Source organism: Octodon degus, unplaced genomic scaffold, assembly GCF_000260255.1.
Source record: "Octodon degus isolate 3935 unplaced genomic scaffold, OctDeg1.0 scaffold00114, whole genome shotgun sequence".
Classification (NCBI taxonomy): domain Eukaryota; kingdom Metazoa; phylum Chordata; class Mammalia; order Rodentia; family Octodontidae; genus Octodon; species Octodon degus.
In genome coordinates, this window is record NW_004524690.1 from 7,152,854 (window position 1) to 7,167,208 (window position 14,355).

Below are 14,355 nucleotides of genomic sequence, written 5' to 3' on the forward strand. Positions count from 1 at the left end.
AGTAGAGTTTTTCTCACAATGATCTTCATTAGGAAGTTTCTGTGATTCTTGGTTTATTGATGTTATATGATTTTGCTTCTGTATTTTATGTGATCTTGATCCTAGCAGATCTAAACTCTGACTAGAGTTGTCATTTCCCCTTCTTAAGCAGCTAATTTAGTCTCCTCCCCAGTTATTTCCCTTTTTGAGTTTTCACACTTCAGTCCGTCATGTGTCTGACTTTTCTCCTCAGCACCACTTTCCAGTCAACTAGGGAACACCGCTAAGCCCAGCATCCATGAAATCATTCAAATGAGCCAATCTACAGTCTGAAAAGCTAGCAACCTCAGCCATGTTCTGTCTTGCTATGGTTTTCACCAGCAAACTTGTACCTTGGCCAGACTGCTTGCTGCTGTTTTTCCCAGAAGTTGCCATCCCTTTCCTTATCCAAATGTTTAAATACCAGTCTAGATGGCTGCCCTCTTAGTACACTAGGAAATGATAGGTCATTTGAGTCACACTTTCCAGGATTGGGTATTCTGCTGTGCCTGCCATCATAGCCTGTGTTGTTAGAAACCTGTTCCAAGGGCCTGTCACTTCTTTGACACCCAGTAATTATTATTTGGGGAGGATTACTTATTTGTATGTTACCTGTAATCATTGCAGAATAACTCTGTTTGAGCTCTCCTATAACAGAATGATGTGGTTTCGCTGTTGCTGGGGTGAGCTGTTGGTCCCACCTCTTCATTACTCATGCATATCTTGCAGCTCTTGCCAGCAAACCCCAGGCTCTCTGTGCTCTCTACTTTTGTGGGTTGTGTCCTTGGAGGCAAATATCTTTGTGTTTAATTGACTAGGAGGCTTCTCCTTGCATCTTACCTTTCACCCCTGGAAAAGACCAGAACAGACTCTGAGTCTGTAGCCCCAGAACAAAGCCTGAGCCTGTGGTTCTTGCTAGCCAGCTGCACTTTATTTCTTGGGCCATGGGAACAGCCCCTTCTGTGTTGCAACCTCCAGTACAGGAGAAAACTAAGAGTTAGGCGGCTACTACTTCTAGACCAAGACTGTCATGGGCCAATGTAGAAAATGAGGGTGAGTGAAAGTACCTTATGTGTTCTATTACTTTTCAGGTGATTTTTGTTCTTTATTATGCATCCACTTGGTTGCCACAGAACTTTGGCTCTTTTCCAAAATGCATATAACATTCATTCAGCTAATTTCTGATTGTTTTTGATGGCTTGATGGGAGAACAATGATTTTGAATGTTTGACATTTTGATGATGTCAATCCTTTGAGAAGCTTTCGTACACTTGGGACAATTGATGTTTAAAACTCAAAAGCAAAAAGATATTGAGCCACATTTTAAAAATGCTTAGACACAAAAGGTTCATTTCTCAACTAGCCCAAGAACCTCCTAAAGTCTTTAACAAAAATATGAAAACCAAGTTGAAAAAATTGGACAAATTGGGGGCCTGTCCCTTAGCTCAGTTCTTTAAGTGGCTGCTTCAACAAAGCAGTCAAGCTCAGGTTGCTGTGGTTCAATCCCCACAAGTCAAGGCAGTCAAACCTGCCCTGAAGGCATTCAGAGAAAAAAAAATTGGACAAATGGCATAAATAAGCAATTTAAAGCAAAATAAATGTTATCCTTTTTGACATTAATTGGTCTTTTATTTTGCTCAAAATCCAAATAAAAGTTTGGTATCCAAAACACCTTTTCCTGGGCCTGCCGTGCCCGCCCCGTCCTCAGGGTCTCGCTGAGATGGGAACTGACACTAGGCATGGTGGCGTGCTCCTGTAATCCCACCTCTTGGGAGGCTGTAAACAGGCGAATTACTACGAGTCCGATCTGATAGTGAGACCTTAAACACCTTGCAGACCCTTCCTTAAAATCCAAAAAAAAAAAAAAAAAAAAACAAACCACACACACATTCTCAACAAAATTTTTGTATATAATACAAATGAAGAGCACCAAGTACCGCTTTTAAATTTCATTATTCAGAACCGGGGATTGAACTCAGACCCTCGCGCTTGCCAGGGAAGCGCTTATTCCACTGAGCCATCTCCCCAGCCCCTCATCATCCAGTTTCTACGCAGGCTACTTCACTAATAAATGGTACTCAATTTATTTAAATGCTTGTGACTGTTGAAAACTATTCAAACTGTTCATCGAATACCAGGTGGTATTTTTTCCAGATATTTCAGACATCCAGACCAATTCGATCTTTACTCTGACCATCAACTTGAACTGCACAGGTTAAGTGAACAGCTGTCATTCTCACAGTGTTGAAGTAAATGCAGTCTGTGTGGAAACACACCGCATGTCAAGTTGCCTCCAGCGGAAACACTGTCTGTCTCTGAGATCAGGCCCATCTCGACGGCTCGTCAACTAGATCATGCTGGTCAAAACACCACTAGTAGCCTCACTTCAGAGCATCTTCTCGAAAGCTGCTGGACCAGGGAGTGAGCTTCGGGGAGTAAAGGTTTTCCGAGGCAAGCCAGTGAGGCATAGAACCACCTCCCCAATTCTGGAGTCAAGTTTCTCCCTCCAAACCAATTACACAAATATTCCAGGACATTAGTTACTGTTGCTTGATTCGTTCTGCTAACAATGCTAAGCAAGGGAAGAAACGCAATTTGGACATAATCAATCCCAGGACTCTCACTTATGGTTGGCCCAACAGCCCCTTCAGCACATAATCTTTCTCCTAGACAGAATTTTTTCCAACCTTCTTCATCTTCAGATTTTGGCGTACTCATGCTACTGTCCAAGTGCTGTGACTTCTGTGTTCATTTATATTGTTAGACAGCTGAAAACTGTGCCACTTGTTGCTGCTGTCACTGAAGTGCTGGGGAATGACCTTCAGGGCCAGGTTGGCCTCCTGAAAGAGAGACATTCACACTTTGCTTCCTTTTCGATTTCTTTGGGTCAATTTGAGCTATCACAACATCGGGACACCAAGCTGCTTTGGTCTAATCATTGCATGCCTGAAATGTTCTCGGGAGAACAGCTAAGAGCACACATCTCAATAGGCTTTTATTGTTACCATTTTTGATAATGTTAAATTGTACCTAATTCTTACAGAGACATATCTCTGAATAAAGCAAACAATAAGCTTAGCATTTTGGACACACTGTAAACTCTATGCTAGAGTTTTATAAATCTTGTTTGCTTTACTCATTTTATGATAGCAAGTCTTTGTGATGACAAAGCCTTCCCTTTTCCCCTCCCTTCCACTTTTACTTCTCACTTTTTAAATACAGGCTCTTGTGTTCTCACTATAAGATCATACTTCAGTAGAGATAACAATTCCTCTTAGGTGAAAAAGAACTATGTCGCTTCCAAATGATCTTTCTTTTCATTTCCTTAATAACTATTTCCTTTAATAAAACTGGGATCAATTTCAATAATCAATAAATCTTACCAACAATAATTCATTTTGATTATGGTAAGTAATAAGTTGCTTCTAATACTTGGGATTTTTTTCTGTTAAATATTTTTTCTTACCAGCTTTGTCAGATATTTATGCTTTCTTTCATTAGATACCTATTAAACCTCAGTTTACTCCAATTAAATTAGGATGCTTAAAATGGAAGTAGAAAAGTTATGGTAGAATTTTAGTAAATGTAGTAAGTAAATACAAAATTCAAGGAAGAGAATCTGAAAAGCCCTCAACCCTAACATGCAGCTGTCAATAACAGAGCATGAAATTCCATTTATGGTAACCTACTTCACTAATGCATAAGAGACACCATGACATGACCAACTTTTCAGTATTTTTCTTCTGTTATTTGAGGTTTTGGTGTCATATCCAAGAATATATTTCCAAAGCCAATGTTAAGAAATTTTTTCTGTTTTCTTGTAATAATTTTATGGTTTTTAGTTCCTGTAATTAAGTATTTAATTATTTTATGTTAATTTTCTGCATAGTATGTCAAAACATCAGTATCTCCCTTCGCATTTGGATGTCCAGTTTTTCCAAACACCGTTTCTCAAACATTGTCCTGTCCTTACTTGTATGTTCTTCATTTCTTTTTCAAAAACAGCTGTAATAAACTTTATATTGACTTCTAAATAAATGAATTTGATGCTGACATAATAAAAATAGGTGGAGGGAAGGTGAAAAATAGAACTGAGATATGTTGTAGGCCTGGCACCCTACAATGTCACTAGTGCCCTACATGAATGTAATGATTCTGTAATACAAGCATGTACTAATAAAAAATAAGTTTTAAAAACAAATTTATTCTTAAGTGTTTCATTTTTTCTGACACTGTCTTCCTCATAAAAGCCAAAATGTAGAAGTAACCTAATGAAGGGGTGAATGAGAAAAAATATATGGATATTATTCAGCCTTATAGAAGAGGGACACTCCACAATTTATAACAACATAAAGTACATAATTCTGAATGAAATAAATTGGGTGTAGGATAGTTAATTCCACATGATATCATGAACATTATGAATCTAGAGTAGTTAAACTCATGAAATCAGAGAATGGAAGGTGATTGTCAGGAACTGAGGGGAGGGGTAAATATTAATCAAAAGGAAAAAATTTCAAGTTGCTCTTACTGTAGTATCCTCCCTATGCTTTACAGAGTGCTAGACACCAGTAATTTTATACCAGAAAGGTTTATATGGCTCAAGATTTCAGAAGCTTGTTCCATGGCTTGCTGGACATGATGGCAGGACATGATGATGGAAGAGCATGGTGGAATAAGCTGCTCATTTCATGGCTTCTAGGAAGCAGAGCAGGGGACAGTGTCAGAGAGGAAGGGGCCTCAGGGTCATGCCGCCGTAGCCTATCCAGATACATAAAATATGTGCTGTGCCAACCTCCCAAGTCAATAAAGTTTGTAATTAAATTTAACTTTCACATTTAGTACCTTGTAAACTCAACACCCAAAAGCATCCTTTTAAACCATACTTAATTTTCAAATATAGATAATAATATTCATAATTCTACCTAACATTCTATAACTACCCTACATACAACCAAAAATATACTAATCCAAGGTGTGAATCAATGTCTCTAACTCTCAAGCCGAGCTCTTAGCTATAAATCCCTTTGGGCTGACAAGATAGCTCAGCAGTCTAAAGCGGCTGCAGGACTGTGGTTTCATACTCAGCCCCAGCCTCAGGGTGGGCTGAACGCCCCTCCAAAAAAACCCTGAAAATTTGAAAAGCAAGTTATTTAATCCTCTGATATAATGATTCTGAATAAATGTACCTATCTAAGAAGGAAGAATGAGGTATAGAAAAGAAATGGACAAAGTAAGACCAAAGTCCAGCAGAGAGTGTTAAGTCCTATAGCTCCACATTCAGCATCCAAGGCACAGTGTGATAAGGTGTGAGCATCTGAGGATTGGGCAGTACCACCCTTATGGCTCTGCTTGTTGCAACCTACACAGTCTCTCTCTTGGGCTGGCACTACTTGTTAACTGGATTTCTTCAGCAGATGATCCGTATTTCTAGAATCTCCAACTTACTGGAATCTCCTCTTCACTTTAGGCTTGTTCACAGCTTTATGCACTGTAAGGAGCTCCTTTTCTGGTCTTCCAAGCTTTCCTCTCAAGCCTGGGTAGAAGCCTTTATGACCCCACATCTCTTGTCTTCTGAATGCCTGAACAACCAATAGTATATAATGAACAGCAAAGTCTGCCACTAGCTAGCATAGAAGCCAGGCCCCTTCAGATCATGGTAGTAGTGGCCTTTTAATGTTTGGATGAATAATCATGATGAGACAATTTTCAGAGAACCAGCTACTAGGAGACCCTACTTCATCAGGGTACAATCAGGTACAATCACAGCAACTATACGGTGCCCTGGCACTGATTTTATGTATGAGTTACCTTCAATATTGTTGAGAAAGAGTATTCAACACCCACAATTTAGAGGAGGAAAAGTTTATTTGGCTCCTGATCTCAAAAGTTTACTCCATTGTCTGCTGATCAAACAAGAAAATCCAGGTACAGAGGCATGGTGTACCAAAGCTGCACACTTCATGGTAGCTGTGACGCAGAGCAGTGGACAGGAAGCAGCTGAGAAGAGTGACTGGGTGCCATTATGTAGCACCAAGGTCACACCTCCATGACACACCCAGATCCTTGCAGAAGTGTGCTTTACTTGTGCAGCTACCAAGCCAATCAAGTTAAGCTCAACCATCACCTGCCTATACTTAACAGTACTATATTGAACATTTAAAATTTTCTGAGAGAGTAAATCTAAAGTTCTTATCACCAAAAACAATAAATAAATGAGAGTATGTAATTTATAGAGGCAATAGATTTAAAGTAGAAATTATAATGATACTTGTTTTCAAACTTGTAACAGTGTATATATTGAATAAGTATACATTTTATATGTCAACTATACCTAATCAAGTGTTTTTTAAAGAAATAAATGAAGCCGTGCATATTTTGTAAAAAATATGTCACCATTATTCAACTAATATTTAAAATTACAAATAAAACAAAAAGTGAAGTTCAGGTTAAACCATAGCTCTTGTGGTTTCTTTTTCAGAAAGGAAGTTCAAAGCTGCTTGGGAGCCAGCAGTGAAAATCAAGAAAGAGAACATAGTGTATTTCTTCTTTCCTTGTTGAAATTCTGACTAGGTTCTTTGGTTCATCTTAGGTTAAACAACCTGCCCTTCAATTAGCAGAAATGGATAACACTGGCAAGGGGAACTGAATCTTTAGAGAAAGTTTTCAAAAAGAAACCAAGTGCCTTTTAGCCTTTCATATGGTACAGAGCAGGACAGTGATCTTTGTGAATGGTGACTGTGAAGAGAGGACATTAAGCACAGTGTCTACCACTGTCTAATGTTCAACAAGAAATTTATTATTGTGGTACACAATATATCCTCATATTAAATGCTCACAAAAAGTTTTAATCATGAAAAATATGGCTTTCTAATAACTTAGAGAAGGCTAGTTACTCCAATCTCTTTATTTCCATTAATAAAGATTTACTTCCAAGTTTCTTTAAAAGCCATTTATATCATACCTGTGCATATTAATTCTGAAATACCCAATAGCTCACTGGCTCCTGAATTGGTCATTCATCGCTAGCATAAGTTTGACTATTCCTCAAAAATCAGTTTGCTTCCCATTGTCCTCACAGCGTTGGGTTATGTGTAATGACTGTTAAATATTAATCTCACTTATTATACATACATCCATTGAGAAGAAAGTCTATTGTTTGTCCCATCATTTCAACAGTGGTCAAAAACTGCACTTTTGTAATCTTCATGCCTAAAAGAATCCATATGGAAGATCGTAAGAACTGTTTCATAAGGCTTTCATTAGTGGTGGATTGCGGTGGTGCATGCCTGTAATCCCAGCACTTCCGGGGCTGAGGCAGGAGGATCACCAGGAGTTTGAGGCCAGCCTAAGCTACATAATGAGTTTGAAGCTAGCCTGCTGATCAAAAGCAAGGCCCTGTCTCAAACAAACACCAAAAATACAAAGTTTTCAGTAGACTAGTACTGATGCCAATACTAATAGTCTAGAATTAGAGGCAGAGACTGACAATAATGAAAGTGATCATCAAGCTTTCCCTCATGAATCTTATATGTACTAAACAAACCTCCTATAATTATACTTAAATTTAAAAATTTATTCTCCTATAATTAAAATGATTGAAAACATTCTTTAAAAGCAATGACTAGCTTTTTGAGAATTACAGTTAAAAACAAGCAGATAAGTGTACTTCATCTGTTGTTTAATAAATAAGTAAAAAGTAATTTAGAAATTTTTCACTCCATCATTTGTAGCCTCTGAAATTTGTTGTTTTCTCTATTCATTTTTCCAGGCTTTTATACACATTATTTTATTAACTTCTCATAAAAATGAGCTCTCTTTGGTTGAAGGACAAAACTTGCTGGACTCTTTTTACAGATTTAATGCATTCAAGAGAATGTGGCTTCTGAAATTCTGTTGGAAATTCTGAGGTCTGCTGGGAATAATGCACATCACATTTATTTTGAAATTGGTTGCTCTATAATGCTATATGAACTGCTAGTAAACCCTGTATTCATTATTTTTCACTTATGAGTATATCTTACATTTTTTGCTTATCTTAAAAAAGGAAAACTAAGCATTTTCTCTGTACCACTCATCACTTTTTGACTAGATAAGTCACATAATTAAGAAAGATGCCATGGAGAGAAAATAATCTGTATAGTATTTAGAGGGAAAGTAGAATCCAGAACTAGTAATATCTGGATGTGAACTCATTTTAAGCCTGTAACAATTATTACATTATGAGATCATGAGTAAAAAGTATTTACTGAAACCCATTTCTTAGTCAAACAACACTATGCAAAAATCAACATGTAGTGTAAGGAATAATAAGGCACAAGAGACAGACACCTGACATTATTAAGGAAATATATTTCATTTGCTGATAGTGCATGGCCCAGTCCTCCAATTTTTTGTTTAAAGTAACAGTCATTGGCAACAAGAACTGGCATACTATTCTGAAATTTACAAAACTTGCTGAGGATAGGTTAGCTCTGTTCCTTGTGATCCTACTGGAATAACTCTGCGGAGGGGACGTGCGCTCCCAATAGAGCTTATTCATAGGTCAAGCTGACGCTACCTGTCTACTTGATACACAGTTGGGCTGTTAGCCAGTCTCAGTTTCCTTGATGTGGCCCTTGTACAGCTAAGTCAGGCTCCCCAGTACAGAGTCAGAGTTTGCAAAAAGAAGCATGAAAGAAGAAGAATAGAAGAAGCATAAAAGAAACTTGGGGGTCTAAGCTAAGAGGTCTTGCATACAAGTGCTTGATCAGAACTTGCTGAGCCCCCTTGGCAATCAAGCTCCACTCCACACTTTCCACTGTCCCATTCAGCAAGGTTGGTCACACAGGCAAGCCAAGAGTTACTATAGAAGACCATGCTATAGTCAACTATTTAAAAGAAATGTATCAATACTCTACCACAGAAAGGTGGTCAGAGTTATAGTACCAAGAATATACCTCATGCCATCTTGAAAGAGCTCACAGAGATGAAGTCTTTTAAATTGTAGAGTGCATCACTTGTTTTCTTGCACGTCCCCACGGATGAACAATTGTTTATTCAAGATTGCTGCTTGCTGAGCAGTAAAAGGCTCAAGTCAGCAACTTCTGACATTGCCAGTCCTGCGGATAGCCCACTACTATTATAAACTACTGGACTATATTGGATTATTTTGCTGAATTCATGTACCTGCATTATTTGAATGGCAATGGAATACCCATCTATGACAAAAGTAAACCAAAAAGGCAGCTATAAACAAAGGACCATTTTGTAGTGGGAAAAAAAAATATATATATACACAAAATAGTTAGCATAGATATACAACTACTTTTTCTTAGTTCAATGAGAAGAAAGTTTTGAACTAATAGTGTTCGGACAAGATATCAGGTCTGCACTTTGTACTATGAATAACTACTACAAACACAACAATATGGAATGTATTAATTATTGTAACTGTCCTACTAGCCTGTTTTGAAACTGTCTCATTGCTATTTTTTTCTCAATAAAATTAATATAAAAAAGGTTGTTGCTTATTGCATTACAATGTAATGCAATACAGGTAATTTGCATTACAATGTAAGGTAGGAAGGGAAGCTAGCTGCTTGAGCTGCTGCTACCTCTTCCTGGCCTGGCTCTTGCTCTTTGCCCCGCCATGAAAGGTTGTTCTCTTCCTTGTGCTGCTCTGCCTTGTAGCCAGCTGAATATGCACTGAAGCTTCCAGTAACTGTGAGCTAAATAAACCTTTCCTTCCTTCATTTTGGGTGTGATATTCTTGCCCCAGCAACGAGAAAAGAGTAACTAAAGCAATCAGTAATGAGATACTGAAAATGTCTTCCTTGTAAATATGTTCCTTTAACTAACTGCAGCCCTCAAAATTCATTGAGAAGGTAATAGTTAACCTGAGCTTTCGCTGGTCCAACCAGTATGCAGCTCATTTGACCCTTCGCAGGTGCTGGTGCGGTGCTAGGACTGGCCCAGCTTTCTCCGCGTTCTCTGCTCTGTCACTGCCATAAAAGTTGATTAACTTTTTTTATCAGGAGGTTAAATTCTACCTTGCTTATTTTACAGGGTTAGAAGATAAAACAAGGTAAGTGATAGAAAAGTGCTTTAGCTTCAATTAGGGATTAAAGGTTTTCTCTGTCCCTCTGAGCAAATGCATCTCAAATCTGACAGGTTTTCAGCGGTATGCAACTCAGAATTCGCTCTCAGGGAGAATTCACTCCCAGGGAAGCACAGTGTTCATTAACTTCTAGAATGCCAGCCTTGCTCACACCAAACAATGGCTTCCAACATTTTCAGCACTTTCCCTGATGAAATCTGTGACCATTTCAATAGAATCCAGGCTTCCCCCAAAATCTTGAAAGATACATTTTAAAGCAGCAAATAAAGCACCCCTCTGAGATAATCCTGTATTTTCTGTTTGTTTTTCCCTTTTTCTCTTTCTCCACTTTAGCGTACACCAAACACCAGAGCTCTTCTGTTTTTTAAATTAGCTTTAGTTTCACTTTCAAAATTGGTGTAATTTGCAACATGCACTTCCCTGACTGAAACGTCTGGATTGCTCTAAAGAAAAGGAGACAGGGCCAGCAGCCCTAGGCAAAGGTATTTATTTTAAAACTTTCTGGGGGGTCTGGCCGTCTTCTGCTATGCAAATTCAGAATGCGCTTTGCCATTAGCAGCCAAGGGTCTTTTTTCTGATACTTGGCCTTGCGTCAGAATCGGTCAGCAAGGAAAATGGATAAAAAAGGGAGATGAAGGTGCGGAGAAAAATGAGTCATAGCTCAGAATATGAGAAACAGCAACAACGTTTAGTTGACATGATAAAGTATTCATGTGGTAATTTTAGAGGCTGTTTGCTCTGTAGAGTTCTATACTTGAAAATGCACATCGGAGAAGCTGTGGAAATTAACTTGTGACAGTCTTTTTTTTTTAAATCACATTTGCCTTTAAAAAAAAATCTCTGGAGGTTAGAAAAAATCAGCTCCCTTTCTCAATTTTGTTGGCTAGGGAGGAGATAAGAACTGGTATGGAGGGATAATGTGCTACAAAAGGAGAGAACCATTTAGGTGTTCCTAAGGTAAGTACATGGTGTTTTTTTTTTTTCACCTAATAAAAAGGGGAAGGAAGGAGGAAGGAGATAGGAGGGGAAATGTTCATATGGATGGGAAGATAAAAAAAAAAATATTTATTTATTTTTTGTGTTTGGTCTCACTACTAGATTGGACTCAATGATCCATCTGTATGCAGCCTCCCAAGAGCTGGGATTACGGCACCCAGACTCAACTGCTGTGTCAGAGTGCCCCGGGGGCGGGGCTGGCACAGCGCATGAGGATCAACCCCCAGCCCCCGTGCCTGCTTGCAGGCACTTTAATCCACTGAGCTATTTGGCCGTCCCCTGGGAAGATAAAAAATTAACATCATCATTTATGGGGCATCCAGAGAAAAATAGTCAGCTTTCAGTACTATTAATATTATTGTTATGATAGCATTGCTTAATATCCTAATATTACAATATGATTATGTGTTGGTGTATGTCTGTATTTAGGTACCTGTGTGTGATCTTACCAAAAAGATATGGCACAGCCTACGATTCAAACTGCAAATAGTGGTTAACTGCAAATAGCTAGGTTTCCAAATTCCATGCTCTAAGAATAATGCAATGCTGTCTCTTATTTGAACAAAACATGCAATGGAATGTCCCTTTAAAAAACTTTACAAAATTGTAACCCTCTCCCTCCCCGCTTCCCTCCTTTCTTTCTTCCCTGCCTTTCTTTTTTCCTTCCTTCCTCTTTTTTCTTTCTTCATTTCCTTTTCTTTTTTGATTTCTTTGTTTTAGTTAGATCTGAAGAAGAAGAACAACTGGCTCTTCCTTCTAATTTCATCTTTAATTGTATTTTTCATTGATGTATGTCTTGGAATAACTTTGTTGTACATGTTTTTTTTTCTTTTGTATTTAGGACAGGGTCTACAGGATCTCACTAAATAGATCAGAGTAATGATTCTCCTGTTGTCAGCCTCCCAAGCACTGGGATTACAGGCATGCACCACCACGCCCAGTCTCAATCACTGTCTCAGCATGCTCCACTGCGCTCTGCCTAAACAGGCACTTTAATCCGCTGAGCTATCTGGCCAGCCCTCATACATGTTCTATGGATATGAACTTACTAAATTTTTGCATATCTCAAAACTCTTTCCATTTTTAATTGTTCTGTTAGGTATGAAATTTTGAGTATAAAATAATCCTCCGTAAGCATTTTGGAAGCTTATCTGATGGAGAATTTTATGTCAGTCAGTTTCTCTTTTGTTTGCTTGCTTCTGTACAGTGATCATCATTCTAAAAATTGTATGAGATTTTTTCTATATATTTTCCCTTTTTGTACATCCTGCTTAGTTACTACTTGCTGGATGTTTCTCATCAATAAAATGTGTCTTCAAAGTTGGGGATGCCTTTTGATTTTCAATCATTCAGAGGCATACTAGCTAAAGATTAGTCCTGCTCAGAAATTCTGATCTCTATCTACAGCTTTTCCTGAGTGATCAAAGTCCCTTAACAAGGAGAAGAACATATCACAAGGACCAGACCTGTGAGTTGCTGAGTAGAGGTAGGAGGTCCCATGGTGCTGGGAAGCCTTTGGGAGATGCTCAGAAAGATGTGGGGTAGAAGCACGGGCCCCTGATCTTCAGACTACATCATTTCAGCCTCATGCAGCTGAACAAGTTGGTCATGAACATGCCTGTTACTCAGGGCTGTGATGTTCTTCAGAGCTTATGGACATAAAAATTGTGTGTAGCTTTACAAGTATTTAGTACAGTAATTTAAAGGACACGTGATTGAAATACTATATTATGAAAGCTGTTTATTTTTTCTGAGAATCAGTTAGCATACTAGTCAACCCGCTCTTTTTTTAAATTTTTTTTTATTTTTTTTTCAAAGTTTTATTGATAAACAGCAATGAGACAGTTTCAAATCAAATCGGAAGTACAGTTTCAACAAATAATACACTGCATATATTCTTCTTAGTGGTTAATTGCTGTACAAGATGCGGACTTGTGATCCTATTTACAAACACCATTAGAACAAATCATTCTATTCATTAAGAGAATGCAACTATATATCTATCCCAACCTCTTTGAATACACAGATACAAAATGAAACCCGCTCTTATTAAAAGCATATTAGTACAATTTTAAGTACTCAGACTAATCTGTTTTTCTGAGTTTAACTACTAAGAATGATCCTCTAAAATTTATCTGCAATTATCCTTGTGTCGTGAATTTTGGATCTTTTTTTTTTGTGTGTGGTACCAGGGGTTGAACTCAGGACCTAGTACTTGCCAGGCAAGCGCTTCTTCTACTGAGCTATCTCCCTGGCCCTGAATTTTAGGTCTTATTGGACATCAATTTAAGTATCATTAGCACAGATTTATTTTCGCATGTCAAGAAGGCATTTGATATTTTAAACTATACAAAGTACATGAGAGAAAATGGGAATCAGGGAGATAGTTTTTTGTAAGTGCAAAGAGGATCAAGAGATGGAAGGGGGAGGGGAGGGAAGGAAGGGGAGTGGATGGAAAAGAATTTAGGTGTGCTGCGCACACATCCTGCTCCCCAGGGTGGACGTAAGCACCAAGGACCTCAACATGTACTTCTAACAATAAAAATTTTAAGCTAAATAAAATGTCTGAGAGTGAAAATATGGTAGTGATCATACCAGAGAGCATTGCCCCTGGTATAGAGCCATAAAAATAAAGTGTGACTATATTTATTAAACTGATTAAATGATCATGGCAAGCTATTCATTAAATATATTTGTATATATTCACCACCAACAATACTCAGCATTTTTCTGGGAACAGACTACACTGTGTGGAATTGAATAAACTGATACTTCCACTACAGCTTTACATTCTAGTAAAGAGGGATAATTAGTAAGTCAATAGTAAATATCAAGCTGGGGAGATAGCTCGGTGGAATAAGTTTGCTCCCTGGTACCACCAAAAAACCTAAAAAATAATAATAATAAATATCAGATGATTCTCATCAATCAGCGTGGAAAAGCAATTTAATACACGAACAAAATAAGATTATCACTTTAGACTTAAAGACTTACTAGAAAGCTCTAATAATCAAAACAGTGTGGCATTAACCTAAGAATCAACACATATTTCAGCAGGAAAGAGCAGAGAACAGCAATAAATCCATGCTTAAATTTTTCAGGAAATGTGCACAAATAATCCAGTAGTGGAAAAGAAAAGTCTTTTTAAAAAGTAGGCTGAGTAAAAAAAAAAGGGGACTGGGGAGATGGCTCAGTGGAATAAGTGCTTCCCTGGCAAGCGCAAGGGCCTGAGTTCAATCCCC

The 14,355-nt window shown here is 38.0% G+C and overlaps 1 protein-coding gene and 1 pseudogene across 5 annotated transcripts in view; one reads left to right on the forward strand and one right to left on the reverse strand.

Moving 5' to 3' along the window:
* Positions 1-2,379: 2,379 nt before the first annotated feature.
* Positions 2,380-5,582, reverse strand: LOC101585632 (annotated as a pseudogene).
* Positions 5,583-9,698: 4,116 nt separating this feature from the next.
* Tlr3 (toll like receptor 3) overlaps positions 9,699-14,355 on the forward strand; it is a 20,811-nt gene continuing 16,154 nt past the window's right edge. Inside the window, exons 1-3 of one of the 5 annotated variants that reach the window (XM_023699677.1) lie at positions 9,699-9,723; positions 10,451-10,599; positions 12,521-12,599. The gene's annotated coding sequence lies outside the window, so the exon portion shown is untranslated. The other 4 variants (XM_023699678.1, XM_023699680.1, XM_004639797.2 and 1 more) reach the window with 4 other exon arrangements.